Genomic DNA, 21,771 nt, shown 5'->3' on the forward strand with positions numbered 1-21,771 from the left:
AACCTTGCAGAACTAGCAAGAAACTGAAACCCTTGAATAACATCTCTTACAGTTTTTACCGGTAATGACCAAGCAAATTTAGAATATGTATCAATAATCATTTGAATGTGTTTGAAACCATTATTGATACATGAATAATCCCTCATATCTACAAGATACTCTTGCCATAAGCCATCCAAACCTTTAATTGTATTTTGTCTATGAGGATATGATTAGGGTGCTGGTTTGTGTAGTTCGGGAACTACTTCTTCCATGTCTGAAAATGCAGGCTTTCTTGGCGAATCTCGATGATAAAATCTTCTAGGGTTGACAGCCAAGACAATGCGTTGTTCTCCAGCACTGTTTCAGCAACTTTCTTACTTGCCATCTTCAGGTGAAGTGTCAGGTTCGCTGACGCTGAAAAAGACGAGCCTATTCTTGGCTCGAGGTGGTGCAGTTTAGACAAAATTTGTCATTCCTCCGGCTCCCGTAAAAGAAAGAAAGATATATTACCACTCATGTTGATTGGTCCTAGCTGGTGTAACCTGGAAAAGAGAAAGATACACTCTGATGGGGGATTAGTAAAACTTAATCCCTCAGTAGGTCAGGGCAACGCGTGGTCGGCTTGTGATGAGGTTGTTGGCCCAGTCCACGGATGAGCCGGTTGCGCAAGCGTCCAGCGTTCCCGATGGCGCGAAACCTGTCTCGGAGAGGCAGGATTCCGGTGTCCTCGTGGAGTTGGCGCGTCGACAAGCGTCTCGGGAGGTGCATAGCAATCTTCAGGGCTCGGTTCTGTATCCGCTGCAGAGTCACAATGTGAGCATCTGCGGCTTCCCCCAGACCACGGCCGCATACTCTAACAGTGGGCCCACCAATGTTATGTAAAGCGTGATGCCGTGTTGCGGTGGCTATGACAACTGCGGGTTTAGCAGCGGATACAGCGCACGAAGGCGTCCTAATCCTCTCCCTTTCACATGACGGGTGTGATCCTTCCATGTGAGCCTGCGTTCTAGGGTAACCACTAGGTATTTCGCCGTCCCACTCCATGGTATAGGTTCTCCCAGGATTTCTGCTGGCGTAAGCCATGGCGGCAGAAGTCTTCGGGTGAAGACAACGGCCTGGCTCTTCGTGTCGTTGAATTTCAGCTGCCACTTTGTTGCCCATGAGCCCAAGGCGTCGCACCCGCGTTGGAGGCGGTTTCTCAGCACTTGGGCATTCATGCTGCGAGTGAACAGGGCTGTATCATCTGCGCACAGCGCCAGTTCGACTCCTGCCACTTTCGGCGCGTCGGCAGTGTACAGGGAGTACAGCGAGAGGCCGAGGACCGACTCCTGCGGCACCCCTGCACGTATCTGCCGGTCTGTGGACGTACCGTCGTCAGCCCTCACGTGGAAGGTTCGCTCAGACAGGTACGACGGCAGTAGCGTCATGTGGAACGTCGGTATCCCTTGTTCAAAAAGTCTGACCGTCGTGCCACACCCAGACAGACGCTCGGGAGACGTCGAGGAACACTGCCCCAAAGTACTCCCTTGTTTTCAGTGCCCTCATCGCCGGTTCTACCACCCGAAGGAACTGGTGGGAAGTGGTATGTTCTTCTCGAAACCCGAGCTGCTCGTCCGGGATGATGCCCTCCTGGGTGACGTGTCGCATCAGTCTTCTCGCGTACAGGCTCTCGAACACTTTCTAGAAGGACGGGAGCAGGCTGATGGGTCGGTAGCTCGATGCCTGACGTGGGTCCTTGCCGGATTTCAGAATGGCCACGACCTCCGCGTATTTCCACGCAGAGGTAAAACCAAATTCTATTGGCAGTCAAAGCATAGGGTGATTTCATTTTCGTTTCAGTTTCCAGTAAATTAAAGAATGTTTCTACCCTCTTTTTGTAGAGATTGAAATAAATTTCAACCTATTTCTCTCCGCTGTCTAATTTCAACTGAAACTGGATGCATTTGGAGCACTTGTCCACAGTAGGAGAGCCAAAGCTTAAGTTGTAATTTTCCACTTAGCAACGTCCGCCAAGCTGCGGCTCGGGTTTGCGTGGCTGGCGCGCTTCCCGCGCTTGAATGCGGCGCATCCCCGGTAACAGGCGAGGTGGTCCCCTTCACAGTTGCAGCACGTCGGCCGGTCTTCCTTCTTCCTGGAAGCAGACCCGCGACGGGTGCTCCTCCGCGCACTTGCAGCAACGCACATGCAACCTGCAAAACCTCGCCACCTGGTCCATGCGTTGGCAGTTGAAGCACTGGGGTCGTCTTCCTTTTGCGCGGAGTGGCTCGACTTTTACGTCGGCAATGTTTTCAACCTGAAAAATTTTACGGTTGTCAACATTGTCGACTAAAATCACAAGGAACAAGGGTATGTCCGTGTGGGTCCTGGGCGACCTCATCAGGCCGACGTGGTGGGTCTGCAGGCTGAGTTCCCCCAGCTGCCGCTGTAGGAACGCCGGTCCAATCTTCAGCGGCAGGTGACGAAAGACGACCTTCAGGTGCTTCAGCTGCTCCGTGCTCTGCGTGAAGCAGTTCCACTTCACGGTCTGACAGAGTTGCATGAGTTTCGCGTGGTTCTCTATGCACTCTGCTCTGAGGTGTAAGTCCCCGCGATCATCTTCCGCGGTTTTGCGACGGAGTAGAGCTTCTCTCTGAGCTCACTATAGCCCTCACTCCACTGGATGGTAATCAGTGGCGGGCGGCGGGGCGGTTTTGTCGCCGTAGTTGCGTGATCCAGTCCCCGTCGGTCTCGGCTACTTCCGGCAGATCTGCAAACCTGTTTGCAGCCTGGACCTGTTCCGGCGTCACCGGTCCGAACGACCTGGCTCTCGCTGTATGGCGTCGGGAGGGCGCGATGAAGCCTTCTTCGTCCGGCTTCCTCGGCGATGCGGTCGTCCTGCGACGTACCCTCCTCTTCCTCCGCCTGACGCGACAGGAACTTGCCTGGGGGAGGGAGTGTCCTCTAAGGCCGCGGCTGAGCGCTTCCGTGGGGCTTGCTCGACCTCTGCAGACTCGTCGGGTGTTGCCAGCCTGGACGTTGGTGAGGGCGTGGCGGCCTCTGTAGCCGGCACGGGTGGTGCGGCTGCTGGCGCGGCAGCTGTCGTGGTGACTGCTACAGTCAATTGCCTGTCGCGACCCGCTGGTACCACGGACCGGAGTCTCGTGAGTACCTCCTCCATGTCCGCTTCGGTGCCCATGGCCAAGCGTTGCAAGCAGATGCAGCGCTCCTCGCGGGTCAGCCTGGCGATGGCGGCGGCAAATTCCTACTTTGTCAGGGGTATCGGCGGCTCGATGCGTCGTCTCCGTCCTGAGAGTGTGCGGTAGCGGTGCCGTCCGTTCGCGGAAATTTCCGCGTCCATTCGGCGGCCGCGAGCAATACTCTCACTCGTCGTCTTTGTCGGTGGTGGGGCGCCAGACGCTGCCGTCGTCCAGGAAACTTTCCTCAGACCGTTATCTGCCACACCCTGCGTCTCGCCAGAGCTATCGTCTTGTTCCGGCTCTTCCTTCATGTCGTAACCCTCAATACGACAACTTTGCCTCTTTACAAAGACACGGCAGTTTTTGCTTTCTCAGATAGGGGGGATCACGCCACGTAGATTTTGCCACACGAGTCCCTAAAGGCCCTTGCAGGCTGTTGTCGACTCTGAAAGAAAGAGAGAAACGCTGGTTAGCGAGAACACGCAAGGCGAGTAGCCAAATGCGTGAACCCACGCAAGCGGTCGCTACAAAATCACGAGCTTCGGCAGCCTCAGCACAGAGCATCTGCACACTTCGGCAGCCACGGCGCAAGTGCGTGCGTCGCGTGTGCGTGAAAGTGTCAGGTTCACGTCTCGTCCGCATCTTTGTAGTCGCTGGAGCACGGGCTTCTCGGCATCCTCGGCGCCGGTCGGGCCAATCACGTGCGAGCGGAATCGGCGGCGCAGCGCGTGGTGGGGGGGAACCACGGGCGCCGCGGTGCCGATTCTGCTCGCACCTGGCTGGCCCGACTGGCGCTGAGGATGCAGATGCAGAGAAGCCCATGGTCCAGCGGCTCTAAAGATCAGGACGAGGTTTCAACCCGACCCTTCACCTGAAGATGGCAAGTAAGAAACTTGCTGAAACGTTGCTGGAGAACAACGCATTGACACGGCTGTCAACTCGAGAAGATTTTATCATACTGCTTCCATTCTTATTCGATGCCAGTTCTCGCTCTAAGCTCTGCTACCATGAGTAGTCGTAGCCAAACAATTAGCTCAGTGGTATCGTCATTATATATGTGGAATCGATTGTTTACTGTTTTATACTGAATGTCAATACCATCACCGCTGCTATGTTCACCACCTGATGTAGGTTTGATAGTGGATTTGTATTTCACGCTGCTTTGACTTTTTAGTCTCGCATCAGCTTCCTTATGTACATCTGTAAAATGTATTATCTCACCACAAGGTTGCAGATCTTTCTTCGAATAATTCATGGTTTTTGAGGGTCTTTCCAAAATATGGTTACGTAGACCTTATGTTAATTCCCTATCGCCGATCTTTCTTGTGTTATCTGTTAAACGTACAAGCTGCATGCACTGCATGTGTGGTTTTACTGTGCTGATGCCGTATATTCTGTCTATTCTAGTATCACTGTGATTGTTACTGAAATTGGCATTGACATCGTTGTCATCACGTAATTTTGCGAGAGTTGCCCGAGAGATTCAATAACTAACTTAGAGGTCTCTAAGGTTTCTCTTAGTGTCTGGACCAACTCCTAATGTATTAATCTTAGCAGCCACAACTTCTCTCAAACAACATTCTGTGCCTCGATTTCTTTATGTGTAGTTTACATCTTGTCATAGATTAATCAGTTTTCTGTGCAGGATACACCGTATAGAAATTCTTGTGTTCCTTCTTTTCAATGACACTAATCTTCACAGTTAAGATGTTTACTTTCTTTTCACTTACATTAACCCTAATATTAAATTTTTTGATCAGTCTCAGAAGAGTCCAATAGTACATCTCTAGTTCTCTGTGTATATGCTAAACTTTATGTTTGAGACTATGAATCCATGTACAAGCAAATGTTACATCTATTTACAGCCATCCCATCATACCGAGTGCCCGAAATGCATACGAAATTGTCAATAGTGTGATGTACACTTATGTACTCACCTCTTTCTACAGCTACAATATATATACATAGACTCTGGGAAGTTTCGTCTATATCTACCATAATTCAGATACCTTTTTTTATCAATAACCTATACTGTGTATGAGGCCAGCAACCTACAAATATCTTCACAAATTCATTGAATGATACATCAGTTTCTATATGCTTGGTACGTGGTTTAAATTCTAATAGTCTTTAATGGGGTTTGCATTATCTCTAACCAACTGTTTTGGGTCTCGGGAGGATATTTGGCTCAAATAAAGTACATCAACACTCATATGGCTAGTAACACAGAAATATTGTCGAATTTGAACCCAGTTTTCCACATCAACATCGTCAAATACGGCTTTACTTTTACCAGTGGAGGGATGTCACTGCTTTCACTGACTGTCTTATATGTCGCAACATCAACACATTGGAATATCTCCTGGAATATCTGTTATTGGGGGCTGAAATAGCGTTTTTTGTTACACACATACAAAACCAAAGTGGACTCCATCTGGATGTATCAACAGCGACATGAGAACATTTAGCTTGCTGAAACTGGATGTACCCACAATTATCGCTCATATATTACAGGAAGGAGTACCCAATTTTTCTTCTTCTTCTCGTCTTCTATGCTTCTACACTTACAAGAAATTCCTTGTGACCTGGATGCTTCATCCATACTGCCATGATAGCAGCTATATTTAGGTATTGATATGCAAAGGCCTTTTATAGAAAAAAATTGTAGTAATTATACTCGTAGCCACTATAGTGCAATCAGTAGATAGCACCTTACTGACTGAGGTGCAATGGCTACATATTTGTACATTATAATGAGAATGTTATGAGGTAAGAAAAACATAAGTTTTATGACAATAATTTATTTCTTTATTTAAAAAACAGGAATGATAGATAGGTTGCAGTACTCAGCTAAATGCACTGGTTCATTTTTCTCAGCAGAACAGTATTTCCCAACTAACTGTTTTTTGAAACTTCCTGGCAGATTAAAACTGTGTGCCCGACCGAGACTCGAACTCGGGACCTTTGCCTTTCGCGGGAAAGTGCTCTACCATCTGAGTTACCGAAGCACGACTCACGCCCGCTACTCACAGCTTTACTTCTGCCAGTATCTCGTCTCCTACCTTCCAAACTTTACAGAAGCTCTCCTGCGAACCTTGCAGAACTAGCACTCCTGAAAGAAAGGATATAGCGGAGACATGGCTTAGCCACAGCCTGGGGGATGTTTCCAGAATGAGATTTTCACTCTGCAGCGGAGTGTGCGCTGATATAAAAGTTTGGAAGGTAGGAGACGAGATACTCGCAGAAGTAAAGCTGTGAGTACCGGGCGTGAGTCGTGCTTCGGTAGCTCAGATGGTAGAGCACTTGCCCGCGAAAGGCAAAGGTCCCGAGTTCGAGTCTCGGTCGGGCACACAGTTTTAATCTGCCAGGAAGTTTCATATCAGCGCACACTCCGCTGCAGAGTGAAAATCTCATTCTGGTAACTGTTTTTTGTATACAGTAAATTCTGCTGGTATTTATCTCAGACTGATAGGAGCATGACAAAACTCAGGCATTCCATTGGTAAATTTAACCTCGATGGACTCCATGCTTGTTGGCGAAATTGTGGCTTACTTTGGCACTGAACTGTTCTCAATTATTCCCATATGCACTATACACGCAATGATAGCTCACAGTGTCGCTGTATACAACTTCAATGTACAATAGACGGTGGTGAAGTTCTCTGATACAAGAGACTGCACCCTCCTTAGGCCAAATAAGGTTGTGGCGCAGAGTGCTGTAAATAAAAGGGTAGAACAGATTTCACCCTGAATGCTGCTTCATCGTACAGTGATGTGACAGATTAAGTCAGCCCATCACAGAAAATGTCCTGGCGAGAAATAGTTGGATTGCATTCTATAGTCATCTGAGCGTAAATGTACAGCATTGCACGACATATTTCAACCCATTCTAATTGCGAAAACTGCACTTTAACACCCTTCATCACGTTCTGAGTCTCCATGACCATCTGCTTCTGTATCATTATTCAGACAATCTGACCCACTAGACGGTAATTTTACATAGACGTGAACAGTAGTAGAGCACTGGGAGCAATGAGTATCTTCTCATTCACGATATCAACAACCTTCCCTTGTAGTATCATTGGAATTTTCCGTGGTTCAGTATGTTGGAATGCAGTACTGACTTGCACCATGCTGTTTGGGATCCCCAGTGCACCTTTGCATTTGGGTGTCTTCATCACACAAAATGATGAGTAGCACAGACAGTGCCTGATCCTTGTCCTGCTCCAACATGCTTCTGCTACAGGATCTCATGTGCCCAAAGTCGATGCTGCTGTTGCAAGTCCCGACAAGCTGGGCTGCTGTGCTGCTGCAGGTCTTGAAAAGCTGGAGGACATTGCCACTGCAGTTCCTCACAAGCCTGAAATCACTGCTGATGTCGAAAAAAGAAGAAGAAGAAGAATCATTACATGCAATAATAGTAATAGTAATAACAGCAACTACAGCAGACACTCTTCCACTTCGTCTTATTTTGCTTGGAGGGTTTGCATGAGCTTCGCTGCTGCTGTTGATAGCTGATACTTCATAGTTACTCATTCCACTGGCTGACTGCTACTGAGACTGGTCAGCTGCTGTGTTCGCCTTATATGCCTGATGTCACGATCACGTTATTGAAGCTGTGTTGCCAGTTCGCATTTCCCGCCCTTTGGCGAGTGGTTTTGTGACCTAGGTCAGTAAGTCTGTGGCTGCAGAAGAGGACAGGTTGTTTCTTGTGCTGTGGAAGAGGCAGATTGAATGGTCTTTTCAGGAAGGGTAGGCAGTTCTGGCACAAGCAACTGGAAACCAACTACATCACTATTATTTTCTGAAAAGTATTCTTCTTACACTCCTCCATTATCATTTCTTTCCAATCCTCATGTAGGCAACTAAGGACATGGTCCCCATCTACACAGTAGTCTGGAGGAAATGGCTCATATTGTCTGGTACAAATCTTATCTCTACTTGAAAATCGTTGAAAGTATGTGTTTACATTTAATGGATTAAATCCGAAATTTATTTGGGTAGCACTTGTGTTGATATTTGGCAACACATAAGGCATCCCTTATCACCTCGATAATCATTATATCCTTTTGGTATTTATGTATGGAAAGTAAATATTTTCACCCTTTTCGGCATATTTCTATTTTCGTATTTTTCTTGTCTATACATAAAAACATGTACTTTTACAGTTTAACTTCTAGGACACAGTGCAAACAAACAACGTTATACAATGGTGCTGGAACAATCTGACTTCTGCGTTGGTGGAATGCGCACCACACTAAGCTCAGTCGATATTCCTAATATATACTACTAAATTTGTATAACTTCGTAACTTCTTCATTTATGGCTTAAAGACTCTCTTCCACAATAGTACATCATCACATAACTTAACAACCACTTTATCTGACAAAAATTTAAGGTTCCTGAGAGGCTTCAGAGCCATCGTTTTCTCTTTTTCAGAAATATATACATGCACTATGCTCTCTGTGTGATAAATGCACCTCTTGATTTTGGACACATTTGGAAAATTTATGTAAGTTGCAAATCAGTTTTCAAACATGTGTGCGTTGCAGGAAGCAGATATTTGTTACAGTTTTGCTGTATTTTGAGTAGATTGTTAGAGTTCTATTGGAACACGAAGGACAATTTTTATAACATGGGCAGTCTGTTATAATTCTAATGTCACACAGTGAGCGTTTTGTTGTAGTGCTGCTGTAACGCTGATGACAATTTACCAGAGTTTGATATAATACAGAAGACAATTAGTTCCAGTTTGTTTGTAACATCAACAATTTGTTACATTTATGCTGTAACGCACAGTGAGAGTTGCTGCATTTTTTCTGTAAAAGTGCGAGTAATTTGTTAGAGTTTGTTTAACATAGAAGCTAACTGTTACGTAATGGGTAGTCAAATGAAAACGAGATGAATCGCGAAAAGTGTGTAGGCTGTTTATTGTTTCAAAAGTATTTGCATTAACTGTTAATACATTTATCTCAATGTGGGACAATATGATTAGTACCAGCATGGAATGGTATTTGCAGCTGTCTACAGAACGATGATCGTACTTGGGCGTGCACCCCTTCATCTGAAGCAAATTGACGGCCATGAACGTCTTTCCCAAAGCTCCAAAAATATTGAAGTCACATGTGGAGATACTGGGACTGTATGGAGAATGTGAAGGGGCTTCCCAGCAAATCTTCTGCATAATACTCGAAACAGCATTGGCAACATTAAGGCTGGCCCACTTTAGGATTAGTTATTCCCGAATAAGGAGAGATACCAAGAGGAAGCCAATGTATACAGGGTGTTTCACTAAGAACGTCGTGAAGAAGTTTCGTGATCATACTATTGTAATAGGGGGAGACTTCAATCTACCAGGTATAGAATGGGATAGTCACACAATCAGAACTGGAGCCAGGGACAGAGACTCTTGTGACATTATCCTGACTGCCTTGTCCGAGAATTACTTCGAGCAGATAGTTAGAGAACCAACTCGTGAAGCTAACGTTTTAGACCTCATAGCAACAAATAGACCGGAACTTTTCGACTACGTGATGTAGAAGAGGGTATCAGTGATCATAAGTCAGTGGTTGCATCAATGACTACAAGTGTAATAAGAAATGCCAAGAAAGGAAGGAAAATATATTTGCTTAACAAGAGTGATAGGGCACAAATCGCAGAATATCTGAGTGACCACCATCAAACGTTCATTTCTGAGGAAGAGGATGTGGAACAAAAATGGAAAAAATTCAGAAACATCGTCCAGTACGCCTTAGATAAGTTCGTACCGACTAAGGTCCAAAGCGAGGGGAAAGATCCACCGTGGTATAACAATCATGTACGAAAGGTACTACGGAAACAAAGAAAGCTTCATCATAGGTTTAAGAGTAGTCGAATCATAGCTGATAAGGAAAAGCTGAACGAAGCGAAAAAGAGCGTAAAGAGAGCAATGAGAGAAGCATTCAACGAATTCGAACATAAAACATTGGCAAACAATCTAAACAAGAACCCTAAAAAGTTTTGGTCATATGTAAAATCGGTAAGCGGATCTAAATCCCCTATTCAGTCACTCGTTGACCACGATGGCACCGAAACAGAGGACGACCGAAGAAAGGCAGAAATACTGAATTCAGTGTTCCGAAACTGTTTCACTGCGGAAAATCGTAACACGGTCCCTGACTTCAGTCGTCGCACGGACGCCAAAATGGAAAATATTGAAATAAACGATATCGGAATTGAAAAACAACTGCTATCACTTAGTAGCGGAAAAGCATCCGGACCAGACGAGATTCCCGTAAGATTCTACAGTGATTATGCTAAAGAACTTGCCCCCTTTCCATCAGCAATTTATCGTAGATCTCTGGAAGAACGTAAAGTACCTAGCGACTGGAAGAAAGCGCAGGTCGTTCCCATTTTCAAGAAGGGTCATAAATCAGATGCGAATAATTATAGGCCTATTTCGCTTACGTCAATCTGTTGTAGAATAATGGAACATGTTTTATGTTCTCGTATTATGACGTTCTTAGATAATACAAATCTCCTTCATCATAACCAACATGGATTCCGCAAACAGAGATCATGTGAAACTCAGCTCGCCCTATTTGTCCAAGAAATTCACAGTGCCGTAGACACTGGAGAGCAGATTGATGCCGTATTCCTGGACTTCAGGAAGGCATTTGATACGGTTCCGCACTTACGTTTAGTGAAAAAAAATACGAGCTTACGGAATATCGGACCAGGTTTGTGATTGGATTCAGGATTTCCTAGAAGAAAGAACACAACATGTCATTCTTAACGGTTCAAAATCTGCAGATGTAGAGGTAATTTCGGGAGTACCGCAAGGAAGCGTGATAGGACCTTTATTGTTTACAATATACATAAATGACTTAGTTGACAACATCGGTAGCTCCGTGAGGCTATTTGCAGATGACACGGTTGTCTACAAGAAAGTAGCAACATCAGAAGACTCGTACGTACTCCAGGAAGACCTGCAGAGGATTAATGAATGGTGCGACAGCTGGCAGCTTTCCCTAAACGTAGATAAATGTAATATAATGCGCATACATAGGGGCAGAAATCCATTCCAGTACGATTATGCCATAGGTGGTAAATCATTGGAAGCGGTAACGACCGTAAAATACTTAGGAGTTACTATCCGGAGCGATCTGAAGTGGAATGATCACATAAAACAAATAGTGGGAAAAGCAGGCGCCAGGTTGAGATTCATAGGAAGAATTCTAAGAAAATGTGACTCATCGACGAAAGAAGTAGCTTACAAAACGCTTGTTCGTCCGATTCTTGAGTATTGCTCATCAGTATGGGACCCTTACCAGGTTGGATTAATAGAAGAGATAGACATGATCCAGCGAAAAGCAGCGCGATTCGTCATGGGGACATTTAGTCAGCGCGAGAGCGTTACGGAGATGCTGAACAAGCTCCAGTGGCGGACACTTCAAGAAAGGCGTTACGCAATACGGAGAGGTTTATTATCGAAATTACGAGAGAGCACATTCCGGGAAGAGATGGGCAACATATTACTACCGCCCACATATATCTCGCGTAATGATCACAACGAAAAGATCCGAGAAATTAGAGCAAATACGGAGACTTACAAGCAGTCGTTCTTCCCACGCACAATTCGTGAATGGAACAGGGAAGGGGGGATCAGATAGTGGTACAATAAGTACCCTCCGCCACACACCGTAAGGTGGCTCGCGGAGTATAGATGTAGATGTAGATGTAAATGTGTTTGCCTCTCTAAGTTACGAAGTAATAGGCAACGGAAATATTTATTGCGGTAGGTCACCATAAGAAACGCTACACTGTCTGCGGAGCTTTGAACATAGTTTAATGTCTTAGTATCCAAAGAGTTACAGCAAAAAGGTACAATTTTTTAAATGGAACAATAGTTTTTTTTCTATCATGCACTGGAATCAGTAACACCTGAAGTCTATACATCAATTTAAATTACATTCCTATCGCTTTTAGTTTGGGAGCTACAACCCTTCAAAGTTTCAGGGGCAGATGCCCCACTCTGTACATAATACATGGCTGTGTGGTGGGTGATGGATGGTCTGGCGGTGGGAAATTGATTTAAATGAGATATTCAAACTCATAACCACGCAGAACACGTATTTCATTGAGGACATAGTACAGATGATGTTCGTTGTCAAATACAGCAGCCCAATTTTAAGACTTGACTACCATATGCCTTTATGTTCAAGCACACGTTTCTCGTAATGTTTCCTTAATTTTGTTCAGTCCCCTTAAGAACAACGGCAATGGATAGATATCTATGTAGAACCCAGACTAACCTGTGGTTCCTGATGACAGGCAGCAGCCTTAACATTAGTTACAGGTGGTAAAGTCTAGACGACTAACTATTCTAAACTTGTAACATTTAAACATCATAGCCATACAAGCCAAGATAATAACGAAGCCCACACCCACCACAGTAATAAAAGTTGATATGCCAGCTAGCTTCGCAGATGAGAAGGAGATGGACGAAATCTATGAGGAGATAAAAGAAATTATTCACATAGTTAATTAAGTGAGACGAAAATTTAATAGTCATGGGGAAATAGAATTCGATAGTAGAAAAAGGAAGAGAACGAGAAATAGAAGGTGAATATCGACTGGGAGAAGGAATGAAAGAGGAAGCTGCATGGAAGAATTTTGCACAGCGCATAGTTTAATTATTGATAACACGTAGTTTAAGAAGCATGAAAAAAATTTGTACACATGGAAGACATCTGGAGACGCTGGAAGGTTGTGGACTTTGAACGCAAGATTAAAATTGAAGAAATTACAAACAGGAAAGAATTAATGGAGATGGGACCTGGGTAAACTGAAAGAAACAGAGGTTCTAGAGAGTTTCAGAGGGAGCATTAGAGCATTAGAGAACGACTGACAAGAGGAAGGGAAAGGAACACAGTGTAGAAGAAGAATAGGTAGCTCTGAGAGATGAAATAGTGAAGGCAGCAGAGGATCAAGTAGGCAAAAAGACGAGGGCAGGTAGAAATCCTTGGGCAACGCAAGAGATACAGAATTCATTCGATGAAAGGAGAAAATATAAAAAGGCAATAAATGAAGCAACTGGAAGGGAATACAAACGTCTAAAAATTGAAATCGACAGGAAGTGCAACATGGCTAAGCAGCTATGGCTAGAGAATATACAGATTGTAAGAAAGTAGAAGCATATATCAATAGGTGTAAGATAGATGCTGCCTACAGAAAATTAAAGGGACCTTGGGAGGGAAGAGAACCACCTATTTGAATATCAAGAGCTCAGACGGAACACCAATCCTAAGCAAATAAGGGAAAACAGAAAGGTGGAAGGAGTATAAAGAGAGTCTATACAGGGGAGATGTATTTGAGGGCAATATTATTGAAATGGAAGAGGACATAGGTGAAGGTAAGAATGGAGATATAATACTGCGTAAAGAATTTGACAAAGCACTGAAAGACTTACGTCACAACAAGGCCCCGGGAGTGCACAACACTCCATTAGAGCTACTGATAGCCTTGGGAAAGCCAGCGATGACTAAACTCTTCCACCTGTTGAGCAAGATGTATGAAAGGCGAAATACATAAGACGTCAAAAAGAATATAATAATTCCAATTTCAAAGAAAGCAGGCGCTGATAGGATTTAAAATTATAGAATTACCAGGTTAACACGTCACGGCTGCAAACTACTAAGATCCTTTATAGAAGAATGGAAAAACTGCTAGTATCCAACCTCGGAGAAGATCAGTTTGGATTATGGAGAAACGTAGGAATACGCGAGGCAGTACTCACCCTACCACTTCGTATAGCAGAGAGGTTAAGGAAAGACATACCTACATTTATAGCATTTGTAGACTTATAGAAAGCTTTTGACAATTTTGACTGAAAATTCTCTTTCAAATTCTAATAGTGGCAGGGGTAAAATACAGGGAGCGAAAGGCTATTTACAATTTGTGCACAAAACAGATGGCAGTTATAAGAAACATGGGGCAGGAATGGGAAGCAGTGGTTGAGAAGCGGGTGAGATAGGGTTGTAACAAATCTCCGATGTTATTTAATCTGTATATTGAAGAAGCGGTAAATGAAACAAAAGAAAAATTAGGAGTAGGAATTAAAATCCAGGGAGAAGAAATAAAAAACTTAAGGTTTACGGATGACATTGTAAATCTGTCAGAGACAGCAAAGGATTAGGAAGAGCAGTTGAACGGAATGGACAGTGTCTTGAAAGGAGGATATAAGAAGAAGATCAACAAAAGCAAAATAAGGATAATAGAATGCAGTCGAATTAAATAAGGTGATGCTGAGGGACTTGGATTAGGAAATGAGAAACTTAAAGTAGTAGAAGTGTTTTCCTGTTTGGGCAGCAAAATAACTGATGATGGTGGAACTAGAGAGGATATACACTCCTGGAAATGGAAAAAAGAACACATTGACACCGGTGTGTCAGACCCACCATACTTGCTCCGGACACTGCGAGAGGGCTGTACAAGCAATGATCACACGCACGGCACAGCGGACACACCAGGAACCGCGGTGTTGGCCGTCGAATGGCGCTAGCTGCGCAGCATTTGTGCACCGCCGCCGTCAGTGTCAGCCAGTTTGCCGTGGCATACGGAGCTCCATCGCAGTCTTTAACACTGGTAGCATGCCGCGACAGCGTGGACGTGAACCGTATGTGCAGTTGACGGACTTTGAGCGAGGGCGTATAGTGGGCATGCGGGAGGCCGGGTGGACGTACCGCCGAATTGCTCAACACGTGGGGCGTGAGGTCTCCACAGTACATCGATGTTGTCGCCAGTGGTCGGCGGAAGGTGCACGTGCCCGTCGACCTGGGACCGGACCGCAGCGACGCACGGATGCACGCCAAGACCGTAGGATCCTACGCAGTGCCGTAGGGGACCGCACCGCCACTTCCCAGCAAATTAGGGACACTGTTGCTCCTGGGGTATCGGCGAGGACCATTCGCAACCGTCTCCATGAAGCTGGGCTACGGTCCCGCACACCGTTAGGCCGTCTTCCGCTCATGCCCCAACATCGTGCAGCCCGCCTCCAGTGGTGTCGCGACAGGCGTGAATGGAGGGACGAATGGAGACGTGTCGTCTTCAGCGATGAGAGTCGCTTCTGCCTTGGTGCCAATGATAGTCGTATGCGTGTTTGGCGCCGTGCAGGTGAGCGCCACAATCAGGACTGCATACGACCGAGGCACACAGGGCCAACACCTGGCATCATGGTGTGGGGAGCGATCTCCTACACTGGCCGTACACCACTGGTGATCGTCGAGGGGACACTGAATAGTGCACGGTACATCCAAACCGTCATCGAACCCATCGTTCTACCATTCCTAGACCGGCAAGGGAACTTGCTGTTCCAACAGGACAATGCACATCCGCATGTATCCCGTGCCACCCAACGTGCTCTAGAAGGTGTAAGTCAACTACCCTGGCCAGCAAGATCTCCGGATCTGTCCCCCATTGAGCATGTTTGGGACTGGATGAAGCGTCGTCTCACACGGTCTGCAGGTCCAGCACGAACGCTGGTCCAACTGAGGCGCCAGGTGGAAATGGCATGGCAAGCCGTTCCACAGGACTACATCCAGCATCTCTACGATCGTCTCCATGGGAGAATAGCAGCCTGCATTGCTGCGAAAGGTGGATATACACTGTACTAGTGCCGACATTGTGCATGCTCTGTTGCCTGTGTCTATGTGCCTGTGGTTCTGTCAGTGTGATCATGTGATGTATCTGACCCCAGGAATGTGTCAATAAAGTTTCCCCTTCCTGGGACAATGAATTCACGGTGTTCTTATTTCAATTTCCAAGAGTGTAAAATGCAGACAGGCAGTGGCAAGGAAAGCGTTTCTGAAGAAGAGAAATTTGTTAACATCGAGTATAGATTTAAGCGTTAGGAAGTCTTCTGAACGTATCTGTATGGAGTGTAGCCATGCATGGAAGTGAAAAACGGACGATAAACAGTTTAGAGAATAGAAGCTTTTGAAATGTGGTGTTACATAAGAATCCTGAAGATTAGATTGGTATATCACGTAAAGTACTGAATTGCACAGGGGGAAGAGCAATTTCTGGTACAACACCCGACTAAAAGAAGGGTTCTGTTGGTAGCACAGATTCTGAGGGATCAGGGGCTAACCAATGTAGTACTGGAGGGAACTGCATGGGGTAAAAATTGTTGAGGGAGACCTCTAGATGAATACAGTGAGCAGATTCAGACGGATGTAGCTTTCAGTAGTTACTCGGAGATGAAGAGGTTTGCACAGGGTAGGGTAGCATGGAGAGCTGCATCAAATCAGTCTTTGGAATGAAAAACACAATAATAACAGCAGTACTATGTTGGTACAGTGAGTGCGCTAAAGCTGAAGGCAAGGAGAAGCTGCAGCTATTGTTCTTCCAGATGGCACGGCTAAACGATGATTGCATTTTATTATGTGATATATATTAAAGGAAAAATTTCCTTCATTCGGACCTGTGAGCGAGGAATATTCCGGACAATGCTGTCACGAGGAAAATCCCAGGCATTTGACAAGCTCGAGAAAGAAATGTTAGACGTCTCAATCTGATAGTACGTTACAGGATTTAAAAGGGAGTTGGATAGGTTGGAATTAGATTTAGTGGAAAATAGTGATGTGGCAGGAGGAACACGGACTCTGGTCAAGTGTTAACGAGGACTTAAATACAAAATCAAATTGGGGAACTTAGGAAAAGTTCTAGTAATGAAGAGGAAAATAGTAATGCAGGTAAGCTAGGATGTACAGCTTTCTGAACCAATTACTTTACACAAGATAAGCAGGAAGTCAACTTCACACAATAGAACAAGTATATATGCTAATCAGATATTCAGATCATGATTACGTTGGAAAAACTGTACTGTAAGATATAAGAAAACATTCATGTTGTTAAGGAAGACGAAAATTAGGTTGTGATGCGATAGTGGAGTTCGATAGTAGAAAAAGTAGGAGAACAGAAAGTAGTAGGAGAACAAGGACTGGCCGCAAGACATGAGAGAGAAACAAAACTGGTGGAATTTTTCAGACAGCGTAATTTAATATTTGCAAACACATTGTTTAAGACCCACAGAGATATGGAGAAATTAGAATGTTTGAAATTCATCATAGAATTGTAAGACTTAGATTTTGAAACCTCTTCAGAAGTTATAAAACATATCTACAGTCATATGTGCACTCCTTCGATATGTATTGGTGATGAATTGCAGATTAGAACTAAAGAAATTGCAGAAAGAAAGGAAATTAAATAAACTGGACGCAGATAAATTGAAAAACCGAGGTTGCTGAGAATTTCAAACACAGCAGTAAACAGTAATTGACTGAATCAGGGTAATACTGTTAAATACAAGACGAACAGGTAACTTCGAGAGATGAAACAGTGGAAGCAATAGAGAATTAAGGGACAAACATACAAGATTTAACAGATGAATACTGAAAGTAATAGAGAAAATTAGATTATGACGGAGAGTGCAAAATGGCTAAGCAAGAATAGACAGAGTACAAAACAAGGTTGTAGAAGCACACATGACTAGGGAATGACAGGTGCTGCCTATAGGAAAACTGAAATAGCTTTTCTAAAGAAGGTAAGCAGGTGGTCCATAAATAGACCACAGATATCAAGCCAATACTAAACGAAGAGGGGAAAGCTGAAAAATAGAATAGATACAAGGGATATAGAATGATAATCAAATTCGAGTCAATATTATTGAAAAGGAAGAGGATTTGTATGCAGATGTGAGATACACCATGAGAGTGAAATAGCACTGAAAGACATAAGTGAAAACACGGATCTTGGAGTATATGTCCTTACCTTAGCAATACTAATATCATTGAGAGACTACCTGGAGAAAACTGTTGTAGTAGATGTGCGCAATATACAAAACAGGCAAAATACCCACAGACTTCACTAAGAATGTAAGGCATGTGCTGAGAGGAGCGAATACACTAAACCGTCAGAGTAATAACTCATGTTTGCAAAATACTAATACGAATTTTTTACAGAGTAATGGAAAACTGATATAAGCCTACCACGAAGAAGATCAGATCTGGTTCTGGAGAAATTTAGGAACACACGAAGCAATAGTGAGACTAAGACTTATCGTAGAAGATATGTTAAAGATAGGAAGGCAACATTTATACAATTTCTAAATTAAGTGGAACAGTTCGACTGTATTGATTGGAATATGTTTTGGAGATTCTGAAGTTAGGAAGGATAAAGTACAAAGAGTGAAAAGAACAGAAGCTACACTGCAGCTATATTTCGAAGTAAACATTAGCTGAAAAAATAATGAGGCAGGCTAGCAGCCTAACCCCGATGTACGTTGAGCAAGCAGTCAATGAAATAAAGGTGAAATTTGTAAAAGGGAATAACAGTCTGGGGAGGACAAATAAAACCTTTGATATTTTTTGGCGACATTTTATATGTGTTTGAGATAGCAAAAGAACTGGAAGAACATTGCACGGGAAAGTAATGTGACCTCAAAAGAGGTTAAGGGACGAACATTAACCACAGCAAAACAAGGGTAGTGTTACTAGGACAAATAATGGAGATGACGTTTAGGGAATTAATGATGAGGCAGTAAAACAGTACGTCCGTGTTCTTATTTGGACAGCAAAGTAACTGAAGATGTCAGAAGAAGAGAGGATGCAGAATACATGATGACAATTGTGAGAAAAGAATTTCTGAAAAAGAGTAGTTTGTGAACATGTAATATAAATTCGAGTGTTAAGCTGTCTTTTATGAAGGTACTTGTCTGGAATGTAGCTTTCTACGAAGTGAAATTTGGATGACAAAGAGTTCAGACAGGAGAACAATAGAAACTTTCGCAATGCAGTGTTGGCGAGAAACGCTGAAGTCTAGATGGGAAAACAGGATAATTAATGAGGAAGTACTGAACATAATTGAGGAAGAATTAAATTTATGACACAACTTTGCTTACAGAAGAGATTAGTCAATAGGGCACAACTTGTGGTATTAAGGGTGGGGGAGGGAAGCAGGAGATGCGTAGAAAGTATAGAGGGAGACCAAGGTTGGAATAGAGTAAGCTGCTTCAAACGGATGTAGATTGCAGTGGATATTCAGAGATAAGGAATCTTATACCAGATAAGCACGGTGGAGAGCTGCGTCAAACCATTCTTAGAACTATTGAACACCAGAGCAACAGTGAGATCTGAAGAACGACTTGGACACAAAGACGAATATTAAAAGTGCCACATGCCAGTCAGATGAGTTAAACTCATCATTTGTGGGAGTTGTGATAAATGCTTCCATCATTAGCTTTGACATCTAGGTTGGCCGCCTCCGGTAGCTAAGGGGTGCGACAGAATGTCAATCGTAAGGGCGCGGGTTCGATTCCCCCCAGGGACTGGGTGTTATGTTGTCCTAATCATCATCATTTCATCCACATCGACGCGCATGGCCCCGAAGTGGCGTCAAATGGGAAGACTTGCACCCGGCGAACGGTCTACCCGACGGGAGGCCCTAGTCACATGACATTTACATTTACTTCTAGATTAACGTTGTCAGTGGAATGTGGTACCCTCATATAACCAGCCTTCCCAGCATGTAGCACGTAAGTTAAATATTAATTTTACTAATGCAAGAGTGGTTGGTATGTTATCCATTTGAACACTCTTAGAGGCCCACCAACGCCAGAGGAAAACAAGACTTAATTCAGGACTATGTGGGACCAAGGAAAAAGCATGCCAGTGACAGGCGTACACAGTGAAGTGAGTAATATGACGCACAATTTCACTGAACGCTCCTAAATCATATATCGTGGCAATAATAGGAACTTGAGATAAAGTGGCTCGCTATATGTACTTCAGTTTTACATATTGACGAGCTGCTGCTTAAATGCTAGTGAAGACAAAATGAAATTATGAATCTCAGAATATTCTACAATTTGGCTTATTCATTAATTTACTGGAAGTTGTCTACGATTTCGAGATCTTTTACTACTGTGTACAGCAGGCATTATGGTGAAAGGGGATATTGAAAAACGCATAAAGCAGAGGGGTTCATTATAACAAAAGATATAATTGTAAAAAGGTATTGCAGAATTTCTACAACGACGATTTATTAGTAGCCTTCGTAAACATGTACTTATTGCTCCAGCTCCAAATCATTCAAAAGTTTAGTTAAATCCCTCAAATGAGGTAATGTCCACAGTATCAATTCCATTATAAGTAAATGTTCCACTTCTACAAATATGAGCACTATACAGAGTCACATAGTGTGTTGGCATCACATAACTGCAGGCAGGTGGGACTATGGCATGGATATCCTCCCATATATCCTCCCATGTAAACACGGTAGTAAGACATGCCATTTTATCTGTCAATTATTTACAATGTTTACCTCCTTCCATAAGGGACTAGGCATAAATTACTCTACTAACAGACTCCAGCTAAGTAAATCGCAATTTATTTAGCCAGTGTACATTAGGATTTCAGAAGGAAAATTTGACAGATCAGATCATCATTCAGTTCACTACAACACAAGTAAGGTGATTCACTTATAAAGTATCATTTCAAGATATTATCTGTAATTTATCGAAAACTTTGAAGAATTCAAGACATTGGTTCAAACTAGCTCAAATTTAATGCTGAACAAAAATCTTCTGAATACAGTTATTTAATAGTAACGATCTGTAAGAGTAAATACTTTTACTCTTGCAATATGTGGTCATCTACTAAACCAATGACTTGAAAATAGTAATGAAATTTCAGGAAAACTTTGTGATACGCATAGTTCTTCCATAAAATAGTGGTATATGAAGACTCTATCAGTTACCTCATAACTGTGTTGGTATAGAAGAAATAAACATGTTCATTATTTTTTGGTATTTGGAGAACCATTTTTATTTCAAATTTATTTCGGTTACATGAGTCTATTGTAGGGACTGACTATCTGAGTTACATACATGTGTTTGTAGCTTATGATGAATTTAGTTTTTCTCAGATGTCTTATAAACATTATTCTCCACTACCAAGATCATGGTACAAATGTTATTCAACTTTGTAGAGCACTAACATCTAGTCATGTCTAGGTATAGGATGAAAAAGTCTGTGTAAATTCGTACAATAAATTCTGTATCATAACATTGGTATTCGTTGCTTTAAACATATTTCTAAGGTATTCATCTGTGTTTTGTTAATTTCTTTTGTGTACAAGTAAGAGGCATTAACAATTTTTTCATACTGTAGTGTAAAATTGATTTGTAGAATTGTTTTGGGTCTGCTGTTGATTAAGTCACTTCATGGTACTTGTATAGAAATTACACTGTGACATTATCAATGCAGATTACGTTACAGATAACATTCTGTCTCACACTGCTGTTGAAATCATATTACTGGGTTTCATCCTCTCGGTTCTCTCGTTATTATCTTCATGCAAAACAAACACAGCATCATACAACAGACACATCCATTATACTCACCTGTATTTTACATATTCAAATACTTGTACAGCACAGCTCTCGTAATGTATCAGCAAGGAATGGGCCATTGTGGATGGTGAAAGGAAAGTCAGCAGCCGAACATACGATTAGCAGACTGTCAATCATATCATATGACTTCACTTATCTTAACTGGTGGTAACTGTACAGGAAT

The sequence above is a fragment of the Schistocerca nitens genome, chromosome 5 (genome assembly GCF_023898315.1).
Source record: "Schistocerca nitens isolate TAMUIC-IGC-003100 chromosome 5, iqSchNite1.1, whole genome shotgun sequence".
Classification (NCBI taxonomy): Eukaryota; Metazoa; Arthropoda; class Insecta; order Orthoptera; family Acrididae; genus Schistocerca; species Schistocerca nitens.